At 43.7% G+C, this 18,218-nt stretch overlaps 1 protein-coding gene across 1 annotated transcript in view; it reads left to right on the top strand.

Annotated features, from left to right (window-relative positions):
* tgfbr3 (transforming growth factor, beta receptor III) overlaps nt 1-18,218 on the top strand; it is a 146,133-nt gene that overhangs the window by 73,574 nt on the left and 54,341 nt on the right.

The following is an 18,218-nucleotide window of genomic DNA, read 5'->3' as shown; positions in this document are numbered from 1 at the left end:
CCCAGGACAGTGGTCACAGTTTTATTTGGATAATGTTCAAATTTAGCATGTTAGTATCAGTACTTGAAATGCCGATGTGGAGCAAAAATTACGACTTTTTTTTTCAATTTTGTTGAAGTTATGACATTTTTAAACTGGTTGATTGGAGTGTATTAATGACATTTGACTTGTAAGCTACTGTACATACTGTATATCCTGCTGAGAGACAGTCAGGCTGAGATACACAAGTCATAAACAGTTGCAGGATGTCTCTTTGGCTACGTTATGGTTGGCTCCGAACTGTATCGTACTGGTGTATGCAGATGAGTTATTTATACGCAAGTATTAAAGTGTAGTTGCCTGCTGCACGGATGGTTCTGGGTGTATTTAAGTGTGCGAGTGCAGCCGGCTATCATGGCCGTTAAAGCCGCCGTAGCCTCGCTGACAAAAAGCCACACAGCTGTCCGATATTTTTTTGTTCGCAGGACAGTGGTCACAGTTTAATTTGGATCACGTTCAAATTTGGCGTGTTGGTAACAGTTCTTGAAATGCCGATGTGGGCCAAAAATAGTGTATCTCTCGTCTATTATGATGAAGTTGTGATATTTTCAAACTGGTTAATATGAGTGTATTAATGCCATTTGACTTGTAAGCTACATATTGTATATCCTGCTGAGAGACAGTCAGGCGGAGATACACGTCATAAACAGTTGCAGGATGTCTTTTGGGATACATTATGGTTGGCTCCGATACACGAGAACTGTATCGTACTGGTGTATCCAGATGAGTTAACACAAGTATAAAAGTGTATTTACCTGCTGCACAGATGGTTGCAGGTGTATTTATGTGTGCAAGTGCAGCCGGCTATCATGGCAGGATTGCAAATTGCAGGATGTCTCTTGGGATACGTTATGGTTGGCTCTGATATACGTATCGTACTGGTGTATGCAGATGAGTTAACACAAGTATAAAAGTGTAGTTGTCTGCTGCACAGATTTTTGCGGGTGTATTTATTTGTGCAAGCGCAGCCGGCTGTCATGGCAGTTAAAGCCGCCGTAGTTGCGCTGACAGACATCCACCCAGCTGTCCGATGTTTTTTTGTTCGCAGGACAGCGGTCACAGTTTTATTTGGAGCACGTTCAAATTTGGGGTGTTGGTAACAGTACCTGAAATGGCGATGTGGGCCAAAAATGGCGTCTCTTTTGTGTATTGTGATGAAGTTATGACATATTTAAACTGGTTACTTTGAGTGTATTAATGACATTTGACTTGTAAGCTACATACTGTATATCCTGCTGTGAGACACTCAGGAGGAGATACACGTCATAAACAGTTGCAGGATGTCTTTTGGAATACATTATGGTTGGCTCCGATACACGAGAACTGTATCGTACTGGTGTATCCAGATGAGTTAACACAAGTAAACATTGATTGATTGAAGTATAAAAGTGTATTTGCCTGCTGCACAGATGGTTCCGGGTGTATTTATGTGTGCGAGTACAGCCAGTTATCGTGTCAGTTAAATCCGCCGTAGTAACGCTGACAGTCACAAAGCAGCTGATGGCCATCTTTTTGAGTTGCGGAAAAGTATTTCAGTGACTTGTTTTACCATTTTTACTTTTTTTTTTTTTTTATTAACTTGGTAATTTTTTTTATTAGTTTATCTTTGAGAAATTTTAGTTACCTTTCCACTTAGCTGTCCGATGTTTTTTGTTCGCAGAACAGTGGTCACAGTTTTATTTGGATCACGTTCAAATTTGGCGTGTTGGTAGCACCCCCGATGTGGGTCAAAAATGGCATCTCTTTTGTCTATTTTGATGAAGTCATGACATTTTTAAACTGGTTAATTTGAGCGTGTTAATGCCATTTGACTTGTGAGCTACATACTGTACATCCTGCTGAGAGACAGTCAGGCAGGGATTCACAAAATTGCAGGATGTCTCTTGGGATACGTTATGGTTGGCTACAATACTTGTATGGTACTGGTGTATGCAGATGAGTTGACACAAGTATAAAAGTGTAGTTGTCTGCTGCACAGATGGTTGCGGGTGTATTTATTTGTCAGTTAAAGCCTCCGTGGCCGCGCTGACAGACACAAAGCAGCTGACGGCCATGTTGGAGAGTTTGAGGAGGGTTTGTCCCTGGCTTGTGTTGCTGAAGAAGGGAATTTCCCGCCCTGGGTGTTTATACACAACAGGACAAGGTGTGAGTTACACGCGTGTGCATGCAGCTGCTGCCTCCACACGTCTCCTGCACATGTCTGATGGCGTGATAATGGCGTCCACGGCAGCGTGACGCAGAGCAGAGCGCTAACTGATCCCAGATGGCGATGTTCTTCCTCTTGGCGCCGGGGTCGCGCTGACACCTCCTCCAAATACCACACAGCGCTCCACAACTGGGCCAGGGCAAGTGTCTGGGCAGGGGGGGTTCCTAATGAGGTGTCCAGGAGGTGTAAATAAAGTCGTGATTTATCATTACTGTTTCATGAACAGCGTGCTAATGAGAAGCTAATGTGGAGGTGTGCTTGGACGTGCATCGGGCTTACGTCAGTCAGTCAGTCAGTGTTTACTGCTCAGACCTGCCTTTTCTTCTCCTATTTTAACGAGCTTGGCTCCAAGAAACACAATTGCCCATAATGCAGTTGGGGTGCAAACTTGCCAAGGTGCTTACTGTAGCACTTTGTGTCCGTTTCTTTCCTTCCTTGTTTGTGTTTACTTTTAGTGTTTGCCTTCGCTAAGTAAAGCTGAACATAGTTTGCTCAGGTGTTCACTTCTGCTCTCATCGACGGTCCAGGAGGAGATGAAAGTACCAGAATATATATAACTTAAAATATTGTATAATAATTGTATTGTTTAATGGTGACACAATATTACATAATGTAGATATTATTGTTTTAAATTATAAATAACACTGTGTGTGTGTGTAGATATACACACACACACACACACATATATATATATATATATATATATATATATATATATGCATATAGGGCTTCACGGTGGAAGAGGGGTTAGTGCGTCTGCCTCACAATACGAAGGTCCTGAGTAGTCCTGGGTTCAATCCCAGGCTCCGGATCTTTCTGTGTGGAGTTTGCATGTTCTCCCCGTGAATGCGTGGGTTCCCTCCAGGTACTCTGGCTTCCTCCCACCTCCAAAGACATGCACCTGGGGATAGGCCCCTCCCACCTCCAAACACATGCACCTGGGGATAGGTTGATTGGCAACACTAAATGGTCCCTAGTGTGTGAATGTTGTCTGTCTATCTGTGTTGGCCCTGCGACCTGTCCAGGGTGTACCCCCCCTTCCGCCCGATTGTAGCTGAGAGAGGCACCAGCGCCCCCCGCGACCCCAAAGGGAATAACCGAAAGAAAATGGATGGATATATATATATATATATATATATGTGTATATATATATATATATATATATATATATATATATATATATATATATATATATATATATATATATATATATATATATATATATATATATATATATATATATATATATATATTTTAGGGCTGGGCAACAATTACAAATTTTAATCGAAGTTAATCACACTTTTTCTCCATTTAATCACGATTAACTGCATTGTATACACAAAGCCCAATAATGAATTCCAAAGTAGTGTGTAGTGCACCTTTATTGGAATATTCTCCCACATGAACAAAAGCGCCAAAACATTTGTTGTGCAAACACAATTTAAATCAGTCCTTGTTAAACAGCATATTTTATAAAAATCAATTCAAAAAATGTAAATACAAACATTCAAGCTTATTGCCACTGCCAGGGTATTTAAGTTATCCTGTTTGTTCTGGAAAATAAATATAATCTACATACAAATCTCTGAGCCACAATCATAACATCCAAACAGGTGATTTCTGAGGTAACAGCAGAAACATTTTCTTTTATCAGAAAGAAAAGAAAGGGTGAAGCACAAAACACTTCACCCCTGGGATTTCCTCTACAGGAGACTAGAATGTAAAGTCCATGTTAATAATGGAGTTCCTTCAGAGAATCTCACTCAACTCGGTGCAGTTTGTTTATTCTTAGAACTTGCCGGCTATTAATTATGAATGTACTGCCCTATGAATTAAAGTGCCATAACATTTTCTGTGCAAACACACTTTTAACACTGTATGCCCCGCACATATTTCAGCATAATGCCTCTCCTCTCTTTTCACGATAGACAGAGCATGTGAAAGCAGCTCCCACTTGTCATCAATATAATGCACTTCTACAGTCCTCTCCTTTTCATACAACTGCTGTATTCCTGGTGCGATGGCAGCTCATACGTGCTGTCACTTGTTGCCATTAGCACAATGTTTCTCAGGCCGCCGTCTTCCACAACACTAATGGGCCTACAGTCTGGAACTATCCACTTCGTTTTGGCATTTGTTAGCTTCTCTTGCTCACCTTTATCTCTACTTCTACTTCTACGCTGCATTTAACGTAGTCTGCCAAAGCCTATAAAATGACCAATTCAGTGGCTCCACTTTCTGCTTTGTTGAATGGTGTGCTCACATCTACAGTCTGCTTGGCGTGAAGGTGATATTTTAGACTGGAAGTACTCCCTTGATAAGAACATTCAGCTTGGCAGTGGCTACAAACCACTTTGCTTCTGTCAAATCTGCCGCCTGGAAGTACTTTATAATAAAAATGACCCTGTAAAAGTTCTGTTGCGTTACCCTTCTTCTCCATGCTTGGTTTGTTTTTTTTCCGCGTTTTCCTTCCTTTTCCGCAGGAGACAGCAATAGGCGTTAACAAAATAAAAGCATGTAAACAACATACGCAAATGCGCGATAAAGTAATTGTCGGCGTTAATAGATTGATGAGTTAACTCGTAATTAACGCATTAACTTTCCCACCCCTAATATATATATATATATATATATATATATATATATATATATATATATATATATAAAAACCCAGTTTCCATATGAGTTGGGAAATGGTGTTAGATGTAAATATAAACAGAATACAATGATTTGCAAATCCTTTTCAAGCCATATTCAGTTGAATATGCTACAAAGACAACATATTTGATGTTCAAACTCATAAACTTTTTTTTTTTTCAAATAATAATTAACTTAGAATTTCATGGCTGCAACAAGTGCCAAAGTAGTTGGGAAAGGGCATGTTCACCACTGTGTTACATCACCATTTCATTTAATTGTTGAAGCTTTGAAAGTGGAATTCTTTCCCATTCTTGTTTTATGTAGAGCTTCAGTCCTTCAACAGTCCGGGGTCTCCGCTGTCCTATTTTACGCTTCATAATGCGCCACACATTTTCCATGGGAGACATGTCTGGACTGCAGGCGGGCCGGGAAAGTACCCACACTCTTTTTCCGAAGCCACGCTGTTGTAACACGTGCTGAATGTGGCTTGGCATTGTCTTGCTGAAATAAGCAGGGGCGTCACTGAAAAAGACGGCGTGTTCCTGAGCCCATGTGGTGATATCCTTTAGAGATTGATGTTGGTTTTTAATACAGTGCCGTCTGAGGGATGGAAGGTCACGGTCATTCAATGTTGGTTTCCGGCCATGCCGCTTACGTGGAGTGATTTCTCCAGATTCTCTGAACCTTTTGATGATATTATGGAGCGTGGATGTTGAAATCCGTACATTTTTTGCAATTGCACTTTGAGAAAGGTTGTTCTTAAACTGTTTGACTATTTGCTCACACAGTTGTGGACAAAGGGGTGTACCTCGCCCCATCCTTTCTTGTGAAAGGCTGAACACTTTTGGGAAGCTGCTTTTATAGCCAATCATGGCACCCACCTGTTCCCAATTAGCCTGCACACCTGTGGGATGTTCCAAATAAGTGTTTGATGAGCATTCCTCAACTTTATCAGTATTTATTGCCACCTTTCCCAACTTCTTTGTCACCTGTTGCTGGCATCAAATTCTAAAGTTAATGATTATTTGCAAAAAAAAAAAAAATGTATTAGTTTGAACATGAAATATGTTGTCTTTGTAGCATATTCAACTGAATATGGCTTGAAAAGGATTTGCAAATCATTGTATTCTGTTTATATTTACATCTAACACCATTTCCCAACTCATATGGAAACGGGGTTTGTATATATATATATGCAGTATATGTGAGAGTGTTAGGGACTATACACTATGGTATCTCACCCTGTACATATATACATGTGTGTGTATATATATATATATATATATATACATATATATATATAAATAATCCAGGGAGCCTCCTTTTTTCTTTTTTTGTCTCCTCAGATTAAAAAAAAACTTCAGTTTCTTTGGTTGTTTTGTAGCTTCTGCTATGATAGCAGTCATTGCTGTTCTTCTTCTTTCAGTTTTTTGAAAGTGTTAGCAAGCACAGTTAGACGCTCATTTTGACTTCAACCGCTGGGGAGTTGTACGGCGCTTCATGTTCATCTACAGACCAACTTTAGTGTTCAGGCACATTTGTTGCCTCTAAACCACTTTGGACTTCTGACACTGTTGCTGCTGTCAAAGTCGCTGGGTGGGGAGCCACAAGGTCCAAAGAAGCCGAGCCCAAGACCAGACCTCCGTGACTGTGTACTCCCGGTCCCTGAGCCTTGCGGGGTCCGAGCTCTCTGGACGCTCGTTGGCTGCGTTGGAAACACTTTGCACATCAAAGGTGTTGCTGTTGGCTGCCAGCTTTCTAGTCCACACAGAACCATCAGCTTCTGTTGTAGACCATGTAGAACTAGTCCACACAGAACCATCAGCTTCTGTCGTAGAACATGTCCTCCCTCACTGGCTGTCAGTCAGGACTCTGGAGGAAATACGAAGAGTGACCGGATCCAAGTCTTCTTCCACCCGGGGACACTCCCAGCTTTGTTCACCTGGCAGCCAGATTCTCTTTGTTGCAGAGGAACCATGGAACACACTCTCTGGACTTGGTCTGCTGGCTGGGAGTGCCCATGGTCTTGGTGGCCAAGAGGTTGTTGGTGGACACTGATGTTGTTGGTGTTGATGTTTTAATGCATGTGTGTGTTGTTGTGTGACACGTGTGTTGTTGTCAGGACACAGTGTGTTGTTGTGTGACACGTGTGTTGTTGTCAGGACACAGTGTGTTGTTGTGTGACACGTGTGTTGTTGTGTGACACGTGTGTTGTTGTGTGACACGTGTGTTGTTGTCAGGACACAGTGTGTTGTTGTGTGACACGTGTGTTGTTGTGTGACACGTGTGTTGTTGTGTGACACGTGTGTTGTTGTCAGGACACAGTGTGTTGTTGTGTGACACGTGTGTTGTTGTGTGACACGTGTGTTGTTGTCAGGACACAGTGTGTTGTTGTGTGACACGTGTGTTGTTGTGTGACACGTGTGTTGTTGTGTGACACGTGTGTTGTTGTGTGACACGTGTGTTGTTGTCAGGACACAGTGTGTTGTTGTGTGACACGTGTGTTGTTGTGTGACATGTGTGTTGTTGTGTGACACGTGTGTTGTTGTGTGACACGTGTGTTGTTGTGTGACACGTGTGTTGTTGTGTGACACGTGTGTTGTTGTCAGGACACAGTGTGTTGTTGTGTGACACGTGTGTTGTTGTGTGACACGTGTGTTGTTGTGTGACACGTGTGTTGTTGTGTGACACGTGTGTTGTTGTGTGACACGTGTGTTGTTGTGTGACACGTGTGTTGTTGTCAGGACACAGTGTGTTGTTGTGTGACACGTGTGTTGTTGTGTGACACGTGTGTTGTTGTGTGACACGTGTGTTGTTGTGTGACACGTGTGTTGTTGTGTGACACGTGTGTTGTTGTGTGACACGTGTGTTGTTGTGTGACACGTGTGTTGTTGTGTGACACGTGTGTTGTTGTCAGGACACAGTGTGTTGTTGTGTGACACGTGTGTTGTTGTGTGACACGTGTGTTGTTGTGTGACACGTGTGTTGTTGTGTGACACGTGTGTTGTTGTCAGGACACAGTGTGTTGTTGTGTGACACGTGTGTTGTTGTGTGACACGTGTGTTGTTGTGTGACACGTGTGTTGTTGTCAGGACACAGTGTGTTGTTGTGTGACACGTGTGTTGTTGTGTGACACGTGTGTTGTTGTCAGGACACAGTGTGTTGTTGTGTGACACGTGTGTTGTTGTGTGACACGTGTGTTGTTGTGTGACACGTGTGTTGTTGTGTGACACGTGTGTTGTTGTCAGGACACAGTGTGTTGTTGTGTGACACGTGTGTTGTTGTGTGACACGTGTGTTGTTGTGTGACACGTGTGTTGTTGTGTGACACGTGTGTTGTTGTGTGACACGTGTGTTGTTGTGTGACACGTGTGTTGTTGTCAGGACACAGTGTGTTGTTGTGTGACACGTGTGTTGTTGTGTGACACGTGTGTTGTTGTGTGACACGTGTGTTGTTGTGTGACACGTGTGTTGTTGTGTGACACGTGTGTTGTTGTGTGACACGTGTGTTGTTGTCAGGACACAGTGTGTTGTTGTGTGACACGTGTGTTGTTGTGTGACACGTGTGTTGTTGTGTGACACGTGTGTTGTTGTCAGGACACAGTGTGTTGTTGTGTGACACGTGTGTTGTTGTGTGACACGTGTGTTGTTGTGTGACACGTGTGTTGTTGTGTGACACGTGTGTTGTTGTCAGGACACAGTGTGTTGTTGTGTGACACGTGTGTTGTTGTGTGACACGTGTGTTGTTGTGTGACACGTGTGTTGTTGTCAGGACACAGTGTGTTGTTGTGTGACACGTGTGTTGTTGTGTGACACGTGTGTTGTTGTGTGACACGTGTGTTGTTGTGTGACACGTGTGTTGTTGTGTGACACGTGTGATGTTGTGTGACACGTGTGTTGTTGTGTGACACGTGTGTTGTTGTCAGGACACAGTGTGTTGTTGTGTGACACGTGTGTTGTTGTGTGACACGTGTGTTGTTGTGTGACACGTGTGTTGTTGTGTGACACGTGTGTTGTTGTGTGACACGTGTGTTGTTGTGTGACACGTGTGTTGTTGTCAGGACACAGTGTGTTGTTGTGTGACACGTGTGTTGTTGTGTGACACGTGTGTTGTTGTCAGGACACAGTGTGTTGTTGTGTGACACGTGTGTTGTTGTGTGACACGTGTGTTGTTGTGTGACACGTGTGTTGTTGTGTGACACGTGTGTTGTTGTCAGGACACAGTGTGTTGTTGTGTGACACGTGTGTTGTTGTGTGACACGTGTGTTGTTGTCAGGACACAGTGTGTTGTTGTGTGACACGTGTGTTGTTGTGTGACACGTGTGTTGTTGTCAGGACACAGTGTGTTGTTGTCAGGACATAGTGTGTTGTTGTGTGACACGTGTGTTGTTGTGTGACACGTGTGTTGTTGTCAGGACACAGTGTGTTGTTGTCAGGACATAGTGTGTTGTTGTGTGACACGTGTGTTGTTGTCAGGACATAGTGTGTTGTTGTGTGACACGTGTGTTGTTGTCAGGACATAGTGTGTTGTTGTCAGGACACAGTGTGTTGTGTGACACGTGTGTTGTTGTCAGGACACAGTGTGTTGTTGTCAGGACACAGTGTGTTGTTGTGTGACACGTGTGTTGTTGTGTGACACGTGTGTTGTTGTGTGACACGTGTGTTGTTGTGTGACACGTGTGTTGTTGTCAGGACATAGTGTGTTGTTGTGTGACACGTGTGTTGTTGTCAGGACATAGTGTGTTGTTGTCAGGACACAGTGTGTTGTGTGACACGTGTGTTGTTGTCAGGACACAGTGTGTTGTTGTCAGGACACAGTGTGTTGTTGTCAGGACATAGTGTGTTTTGTGTGACACGTGTGTTGTTGTCAGGACATAGTGTGTTTTGTGTGACACGTGTGTTGTTGTCAGGACACAGTGTGTTGTTGTGTGACACGTGTGTTGTTGTCAGGACACAGTGTGTTGTTGTGTGACACGTGTGTTGTTGTCAGGACACAGTGTGTTGTTGTGTGACACGTGTGTTGTTGTCAGGACACAGTGTGTTGTTGTGTGACACGTGTGTTGTTGTGTGACACGTGTGTTGTTGTCAGGACACAGTGTGTTGTTGTGTGACATGTGTGTTGTTGTGTGACACGTGTGTTGTTGTGTGACACGTGTGTTGTTGTCAGGACATAGTGTGTTGTTGTGTGACACGTGTGTTGTTGTGTGACACGTGTGTTGTTGTCAGGACACAGTGTGTTGTTGTCAGGACATAGTGTGTTGTTGTGTGACACGTGTGTTGTTGTCAGGACATAGTGTGTTGTTGTGTGACACGTGTGTTGTTGTCAGGACATAGTGTGTTGTTGTCAGGACACAGTGTGTTGTGTGACACGTGTGTTGTTGTCAGGACACAGTGTGTTGTTGTCAGGACACAGTGTGTTGTTGTGTGACACGTGTGTTGTTGTGTGACACGTGTGTTGTTGTGTGACACGTGTGTTGTTGTGTGACACGTGTGTTGTTGTCAGGACATAGTGTGTTGTTGTGTGACACGTGTGTTGTTGTCAGGACATAGTGTGTTGTTGTCAGGACACAGTGTGTTGTGTGACACGTGTGTTGTTGTCAGGACACAGTGTGTTGTTGTCAGGACACAGTGTGTTGTTGTCAGGACATAGTGTGTTTTGTGTGACACGTGTGTTGTTGTCAGGACACAGTGTGTTGTTGTGTGACACGTGTGTTGTTGTCAGGACACAGTGTGTTGTTGTGTGACACGTGTGTTGTTGTCAGGACACAGTGTGTTGTTGTGTGACACGTGTGTTGTTGTCAGGACACAGTGTGTTGTTGTGTGACACGTGTGTTGTTGTGTGACACGTGTGTTGTTGTCAGGACACAGTGTTGCATGTTTTTGGTTGCTTTTGTTGGACTGTTTTCGGGCTTTTGTTCATGAACTCAGTAACTTTGAGCAAGTTAAATTGCTTTAATGATTTTTCCAGTCCAAAAAAAAAAAGAACACCCAGGTTCTTGGATCCTTTGTGTTTTTTTGGGATTGTTCTGTTCATGCTTTGCTTAGTCAGACCCTCTCTTTGGATCCATGTCTTGGCCTCCACTGGACTCAGTCAGTCAGTCAAGTGACATCATGCTCCTCTCTTCCAACTTCTGACACATCCATACCTCTTATATCACTCTCACATATACTGTATCGTCCCTAACACTCATATATACTGCACTGTGAGATATCATACTGTATCGTCCCTAACACTCTCACATATACTGCACTGTGAGATATCATACTGTATCGTCCCTAACACTCTCACATATACTGCACTGTGAGATATCATACTGTATCGTCCCTAACACTCTCACATATACTGCACTGTGAGATATCATACTGTATCGTCCCTAACACTCTCACATATACTGCACTGTGAGATATCATACTGTATCGTCCCTAACACTCTCACATATACTGCACTGTGAGATATCATACTGTATCGTCCCTAACACTCACATATACTGCAGGGTGAGATATCATACTGTATCGTCCCTAACACTCATATATACTGCAGGGTGAGATATCATACTGTATCGTCCCTAACACTCACATATACTGCACTGTGAGATATCATACTGTATCGTCCCTAACACTCTCACATATACTGCACTGTGAGATATCATACTGTATCGTCCCTAACACTCACATATACTGCAGGGTGAGATATCATACTGTATCGTCCCTAACACTCATATATACTGCAGGGTGAGATATCATACTGTATCGTCCCTAACACTCACATATACTGTAGGGTGAGATATCATACTGTATCGTCCCTAACACTCACATATACTGCAGGGTGAGATATCATAGTGTAAGGGAAAAGACTGGCAGGTCTCATTGGTCCATGAGCTGGGCGTGTGGAGGGGAGGGTGGGGGTGGGTGGTGTAGGGGGAGACTAGTGTTGGGGGTGTTCCAGCCTGAAGTTCTTACTTGGTCAAATTCCTGAGGTCTCCATCAGCGGCAAAAGCCTGCAGCTAATTTGACTCTGAGGTTGCAGCACCGCTCATTATGCTCTCATTACGCTGATGAAGTCCTTGGTGCTCGCCACACTCACTTTTCCACTTCCTGTTGGCCCCCACGTAGTATCCGCCATAGTAGCAGATGTAGTATCAGACATACTGTAGTATCAGACATACTGTAGTATCAGACGTAGTATAAGACAGTATCAGACGTAGTATAAGACGTAGTATCAGACATACTGTAGTATCAGACATACTGTAGTATCAGACGTAGTATAAGACAGTATCAGACGTAGTATAAGACGTAGTATCAGACATACTGTAGTATCAGATGTAGTATAAGACGTAGTATCAGACATACTGTAGTATCAGATGTAGTATAAGACGTAGTATCAGACATACTGTAGTATCAGACTTAGTATAAGACATAGTATCAGACGTAGTATAAGACGTAGTATCAGACATAGTATAAGACGTAGTATCAGACATACTGTAGTATCAGATGTAGTATAAGACGTAGTATCAGACATACTGTAGTATCAGATGTAGTATAAGACGTAGTATCAGACATACTGTAGTATCAGATGTAGTATAAGACGTAGTATCAGACATACTGTAGTATCAGACGTAGTATAAGACATAGTATCAGACGTAGTATAAGACGTAGTATCAGACATACTGTAGTATCAGATGTAGTATAAGATGTAGTATCAGACATACTGTAGTATCAGATGTAGTATAAGACGTAGTATCAGACATACTGTAGTATCAGATGTAGTATAAGACGTAGTATCAGACATACTGTAGTATCAGATGTAGTATAAGACGTAGTATCAGACATACTGCAGTATCAGACATGGTATCAGACGTAGTATAAGACATAGTATCAGACGTAGTATCAGACATAGTATCAGACATAGTATCAGACATAGTATCAGACGTAGTATCAGACATAAACAGAAAGTGTGCAGAAAGTGACGTTGCAGGCTCGTCCGGACGCTCCTTCCTTCGTCTTTTTCAAACACACCACTCTTAATCTTTGGGAATGAAGGTGTGGGCTCAGTCTCAAGAGTTGATAAAGTCCATGTTCCTTCTGAAGACACCATAGCTTCTCTCCAAGAGTTGACAAAGTCCATGTTCCTTCTGAAGACACCATAGCTTCTCTCCAAGAGTTGACAAAGTCCATGTTCCTTCTGAAGACACCACAGCTTCTCTCCAAGAGTTGACAAAGTCCATGTTCCTTCTGAAGACACCACAGCTTCTCTCCAAGAGTTGACAAAGTCCATGTTCCTTCTGAAGACACCATAGCTTCTCACCAAGAAGTGACAAAGTCCATGTTCCTTCTGAAGACACCATAGCTTCTCTCCAAGAAGTGACAAAGTCCATGTTCCTTCTGAAGACACCACAGCTTCTCTCCAAGAGTTGACAAAGTCCATGTTCCTTCTGAAGACACCACAGCTTCTCTCCAAGAAGTGACAAAGTCCATGTTCCTTCTGAAGACACCACAGCTTCTCTCCAAGAGTTGATAAAGTCCATGTTCCTTCTGAAGACACCACAGCTTCTCTCCAAGAGTTGACAAAGTCCATGTTCCTTCTGAAGACACCACAGCTTCTCTCCAAGAAGTGACAAAGTCCATGTTCCTTCTGAAGACACCACAGCTTCTCTCCAAGAGTTGACAAAGTCCATGTTCCTTCTGAAGACACCACAGCTTCTCTCCAAGAGTTGACAAAGTCCATGTCCCTTCTGAAGACACCACAGCTTCTCTCCAAGAAGTGACAAAGTCCATGTTCCTTCTGAAGACACCACAGCTTCTCTCCAAGAAGTGACAAAGTCCATGTTCCTTCTGAAGACACCACAGCTTCTCTCCAAGAGTTGACAAAGTCCATGTTCCTTCTGAAGACACCACAGCTTCTCTCCAAGAGTTGACAAAGTCCATGTTCCTTCTGAAGACACCATAGCTTCTCACCAAGAAGTGACAAAGTCCATGTTCCTTCTGAAGACACCATAGCTTCTCTCCAAGAAGTGACAAAGTCCATGTTCCTTCTGAAGACACCACAGCTTCTCTCCAAGAGTTGACAAAGTCCATGTTCCTTCTGAAGACACCACAGCTTCTCTCCAAGAAGTGACAAAGTCCATGTTCCTTCTGAAGACACCACAGCTTCTCTCCAAGAGTTGATAAAGTCCATGTTCCTTCTGAAGACACCACAGCTTCTCTCCAAGAGTTGACAAAGTCCATGTTCCTTCTGAAGACACCACAGCTTCTCTCCAAGAAGTGACAAAGTCCATGTTCCTTCTGAAGACACCACAGCTTCTCTCCAAGAGTTGACAAAGTCCATGTTCCTTCTGAAGACACCACAGCTTCTCTCCAAGAGTTGACAAAGTCCATGTCCCTTCTGAAGACACCACAGCTTCTCTCCAAGAGTTGACAAAGTCCATGTTCCTTCTGAAGACACCACAGCTTCTCTCCAAGAGTTGACAAAGTCCATGTTCCTTCTGAAGACACCACAGCTTCTCTCCAAGAGTTGACAAAGTCCATGTTCCTTCTGAAGACACCACAGCTTCTCTCCAAGAGTTGACAAAGTCCATGTTCCTTCTGAAGACACCACAGCTTCTCTCCAAGAGTTGACAAAGTCCATGTTCCTTCTGAAGACACCACAGCTTCTCTCCAAGAGTTGACAAAGTCCATGTTCCTTCTGAAGACACCACAGCTTCTCTCCAAGAGTTGACAAAGTCCATGTTCCTTCTGAAGACACCACAGCTTCTCTCCAAGAGTTGACAAAGTCCATGTTCCTTCTGAAGACACCACAGCTTCTCTCCAAGAGTTGACAAAGTCCATGTTCCTTCTGAAGACACCACAGCTTCTCTCCAAGAAGTGACAAAGTCCATGTTCCTTCTGAAGACACCACAGCTTCTCTCCAAGAGTTGACAAAGTCCATGTTCCTTCTGAAGACACCACAGCTTCTCTCCAAGAAGTGACAAAGTCCATGTTCCTTCTGAAGACACCACAGCTTCTCTCCAAGAGTTGACAAAGTCCATGTTCCTTCTGAAGACACCACAGCTTCTCTCCAAGAAGTGACAAAGTCCATGTTCCTTCTGAAGACACCATAGCTTCTCTCCAAGAGTTGACAAAGTCCATGTTCCTTCTGAAGACACCACAGCTTCTCTCCAAGAAGTGACAAAGTCCATGTTCCTTCTGAAGACACCATAGCTTCTCTCCAAGAGTTGACAAAGTCCATGTTCCTTCTGAAGACACCACAGCTTCTCTCCAAGAAGTTGACAAAGTCCATGTTCCTTCTGAAGACACCATAGCTTCTCTCCAAGAGTTGACAAAGTCCATGTTCCTTCTGAAGACACCACAGCTTCTCTCCAAGAGTTGACAAAGTCCATGTTCCTTCTGAAGACACCACAGCTTCTCTCCAAGAGTTGACAAAGTCCATGTTCCTTCTGAAGACACCACAGCTTCTCTCCAAGAGTTGACAAAGTCCATGTTCCTTCTGAAGACACCACAGCTTCTCTCCAAGAGTTGACAAAGTCCATGTTCCTTCTGAAGACACCACAGCTTCTCTCCAAGAAGTGACAAAGTCCATGTTCCTTCTGAAGACACCACAGCTTCTCTCCAAGAGTTGACAAAGTCCATGTTCCTTCTGAAGACACCATAGCTTCTCTCCAAGAAGTGACAAAGTCCATGTTCCTTCTGAAGACACCATAGCTTCTCTCCAAGAGTTGACAAAGTCCATGTTCCTTCTGAAGACACCACAGCTTCTCTCCAAGAGTTGACAAAGTCCATGTTGCTTCTGAAGACACCATAGCTTCTCTCCAAGAGTTGACAAAGTCCATGTTCCTTCTGAAGACACCACAGCTTCTCTCCAAGAAGTGACAAAGTCCATGTTCCTTCTGAAGACACCACAGCTTCTCTCCAAGAGTTGATAAAGTCCATGTTCCTTCTGAAGACACCACAGCTTCTCTCCAAGAAGTGACAAAGTCCATGTTCCTTCTGAAGACACCACAGCTTCTCTCCAAGAGTTGACAAAGTCCATGTTCCTTCTGAAGACACCACAGCTTCTCTCCAAGAGTTGACAAAGTCCATGTCCCTTCTGAAGACACCACAGCTTCTCTCCAAGAGTTGACAAAGTCCATGTTCCTTCTGAAGACACCACAGCTTCTCTCCAAGAGTTGACAAAGTCCATGTTCCTTCTGAAGACACCACAGCTTCTCTCCAAGAGTTGACAAAGTCCATGTTCCTTCTGAAGACACCACAGCTTCTCTCCAAGAGTTGACAAAGTCCATGTTCCTTCTGAAGACACCACAGCTTCTCTCCAAGAGTTGACAAAGTCCATGTTCCTTCTGAAGACACCACAGCTTCTCTCCAAGAGTTGACAAAGTCCATGTTCCTTCTGAAGACACCACAGCTTCTCTCCAAGAGTTGACAAAGTCCATGTTCCTTCTGAAGACACCACAGCTTCTCTCCAAGAGTTGACAAAGTCCATGTTCCTTCTGAAGACACCACAGCTTCTCTCCAAGAGTTGACAAAGTCCATGTTCCTTCTGAAGACACCACAGCTTCTCTCCAAGAGTTGACAAAGTCCATGTTCCTTCTGAAGACACCACAGCTTCTCTCCAAGAGTTGACAAAGTCCATGTTCCTTCTGAAGACACCACAGCTTCTCTCCAAGAGTTGACAAAGTCCATGTTCCTTCTGAAGACACCACAGCTTCTCTCCAAGAGTTGACAAAGTCCATGTTCCTTCTGAAGACACCACAGCTTCTCTCCAAGAGTTGACAAAGTCCATGTTCCTTCTGAAGACACCACAGCTTCTCTCCAAGAGTTGACAAAGTCCATGTTCCTTCTGAAGACACCACAGCTTCTCTCCAAGAGTTGACAAAGTCCATGTTCCTTCTGAAGACACCACAGCTTCTCTCCAAGAAGTGACAAAGTCCATGTTCCTTCTGAAGACACCACAGCTTCTCTCCAAGAGTTGACAAAGTCCATGTTCCTTCTGAAGACACCACAGCTTCTCTCCAAGAAGTGACAAAGTCCATGTTCCTTCTGAAGACACCACAGCTTCTCTCCAAGAGTTGACAAAGTCCATGTTCCTTCTGAAGACACCACAGCTTCTCTCCAAGAAGTGACAAAGTCCATGTTCCTTCTGAAGACACCATAGCTTCTCTCCAAGAGTTGACAAAGTCCATGTTCCTTCTGAAGACACCACAGCTTCTCTCCAAGAGTTGACAAAGTCCATGTTCCTTCTGAAGACACCACAGCTTCTCTCCAAGAGTTGACAAAGTCCATGTTCCTTCTGAAGACACCACAGCTTCTCTCCAAGAAGTGACAAAGTCCATGTTCCTTCTGAAGACACCACAGCTTCTCTCCAAGAGTTGACAAAGTCCATGTTCCTTCTGAAGACACCACAGCTTCTCTCCAAGAAGTGACAAAGTCCATGTTCCTTCTGAAGACACCACAGCTTCTCTCCAAGAGTTGACAAAGTCCATGTTCCTTCTGAAGACACCACAGCTTCTCTCCAAGAAGTGACAAAGTCCATGTTCCTTCTGAAGACACCATAGCTTCTCTCCAAGAGTTGACAAAGTCCATGTTCCTTCTGAAGACACCACAGCTTCTCTCCAAGAGTTGACAAAGTCCATGTTCCTTCTGAAGACACCACAGCTTCTCTCCAAGAGTTGACAAAGTCCATGTCCCTTCTGAAGACACCACAGCTTCCCTCCAAGAGTTGACAAAGTCCATGTTCCTTCTGAAGACACCACAGCTTCTCTCCAAGAGTTGACAAAGTCCATGTTCCTTCTGAAGACACCACAGCTTCTCTCCAAGAGTTGACAAAGTCCATGTTCCTTCTGAAGACACCACAGCTTCTCTCCAAGAGTTGACAAAGTCCATGTTCCTTCTGAAGACACCACAGCTTCTCTCCAAGAGTTGACAAAGTCCATGTTCCTTCTGAAGACACCACAGCTTCTCTCCAAGAGTTGACAAAGTCCATGTTCCTTCTGAAGACACCACAGCTTCTCTCCAAGAGTTGACAAAGTCCATGTTCCTTCTGAAGACACCACAGCTTCTCTCCAAGAGTTGACAAAGTCCATGTTCCTTCTGAAGACACCACAGCTTCTCTCCAAGAAGTGACAAAGTCCATGTTCCTTCTGAAGACACCACAGCTTCTCTCCAAGAGTTGACAAAGTCCATGTTCCTTCTGAAGACACCACAGCTTCTCTCCAAGAAGTGACAAAGTCCATGTTCCTTCTGAAGACACCACAGCTTCTCTCCAAGAGTTGACAAAGTCCATGTTCCTTCTGAAGACACCACAGCTTCTCTCCAAGAAGTGACAAAGTCCATGTTCCTTC

The sequence above is a fragment of the Nerophis ophidion genome, linkage group LG26, assembly GCF_033978795.1.
Source record: "Nerophis ophidion isolate RoL-2023_Sa linkage group LG26, RoL_Noph_v1.0, whole genome shotgun sequence".
Classification (NCBI taxonomy): domain Eukaryota; kingdom Metazoa; phylum Chordata; class Actinopteri; order Syngnathiformes; family Syngnathidae; genus Nerophis; species Nerophis ophidion.
Note: the sequence above shows the minus strand (reverse complement) of the source record. Positions and strands in the feature narration are given on the sequence as shown.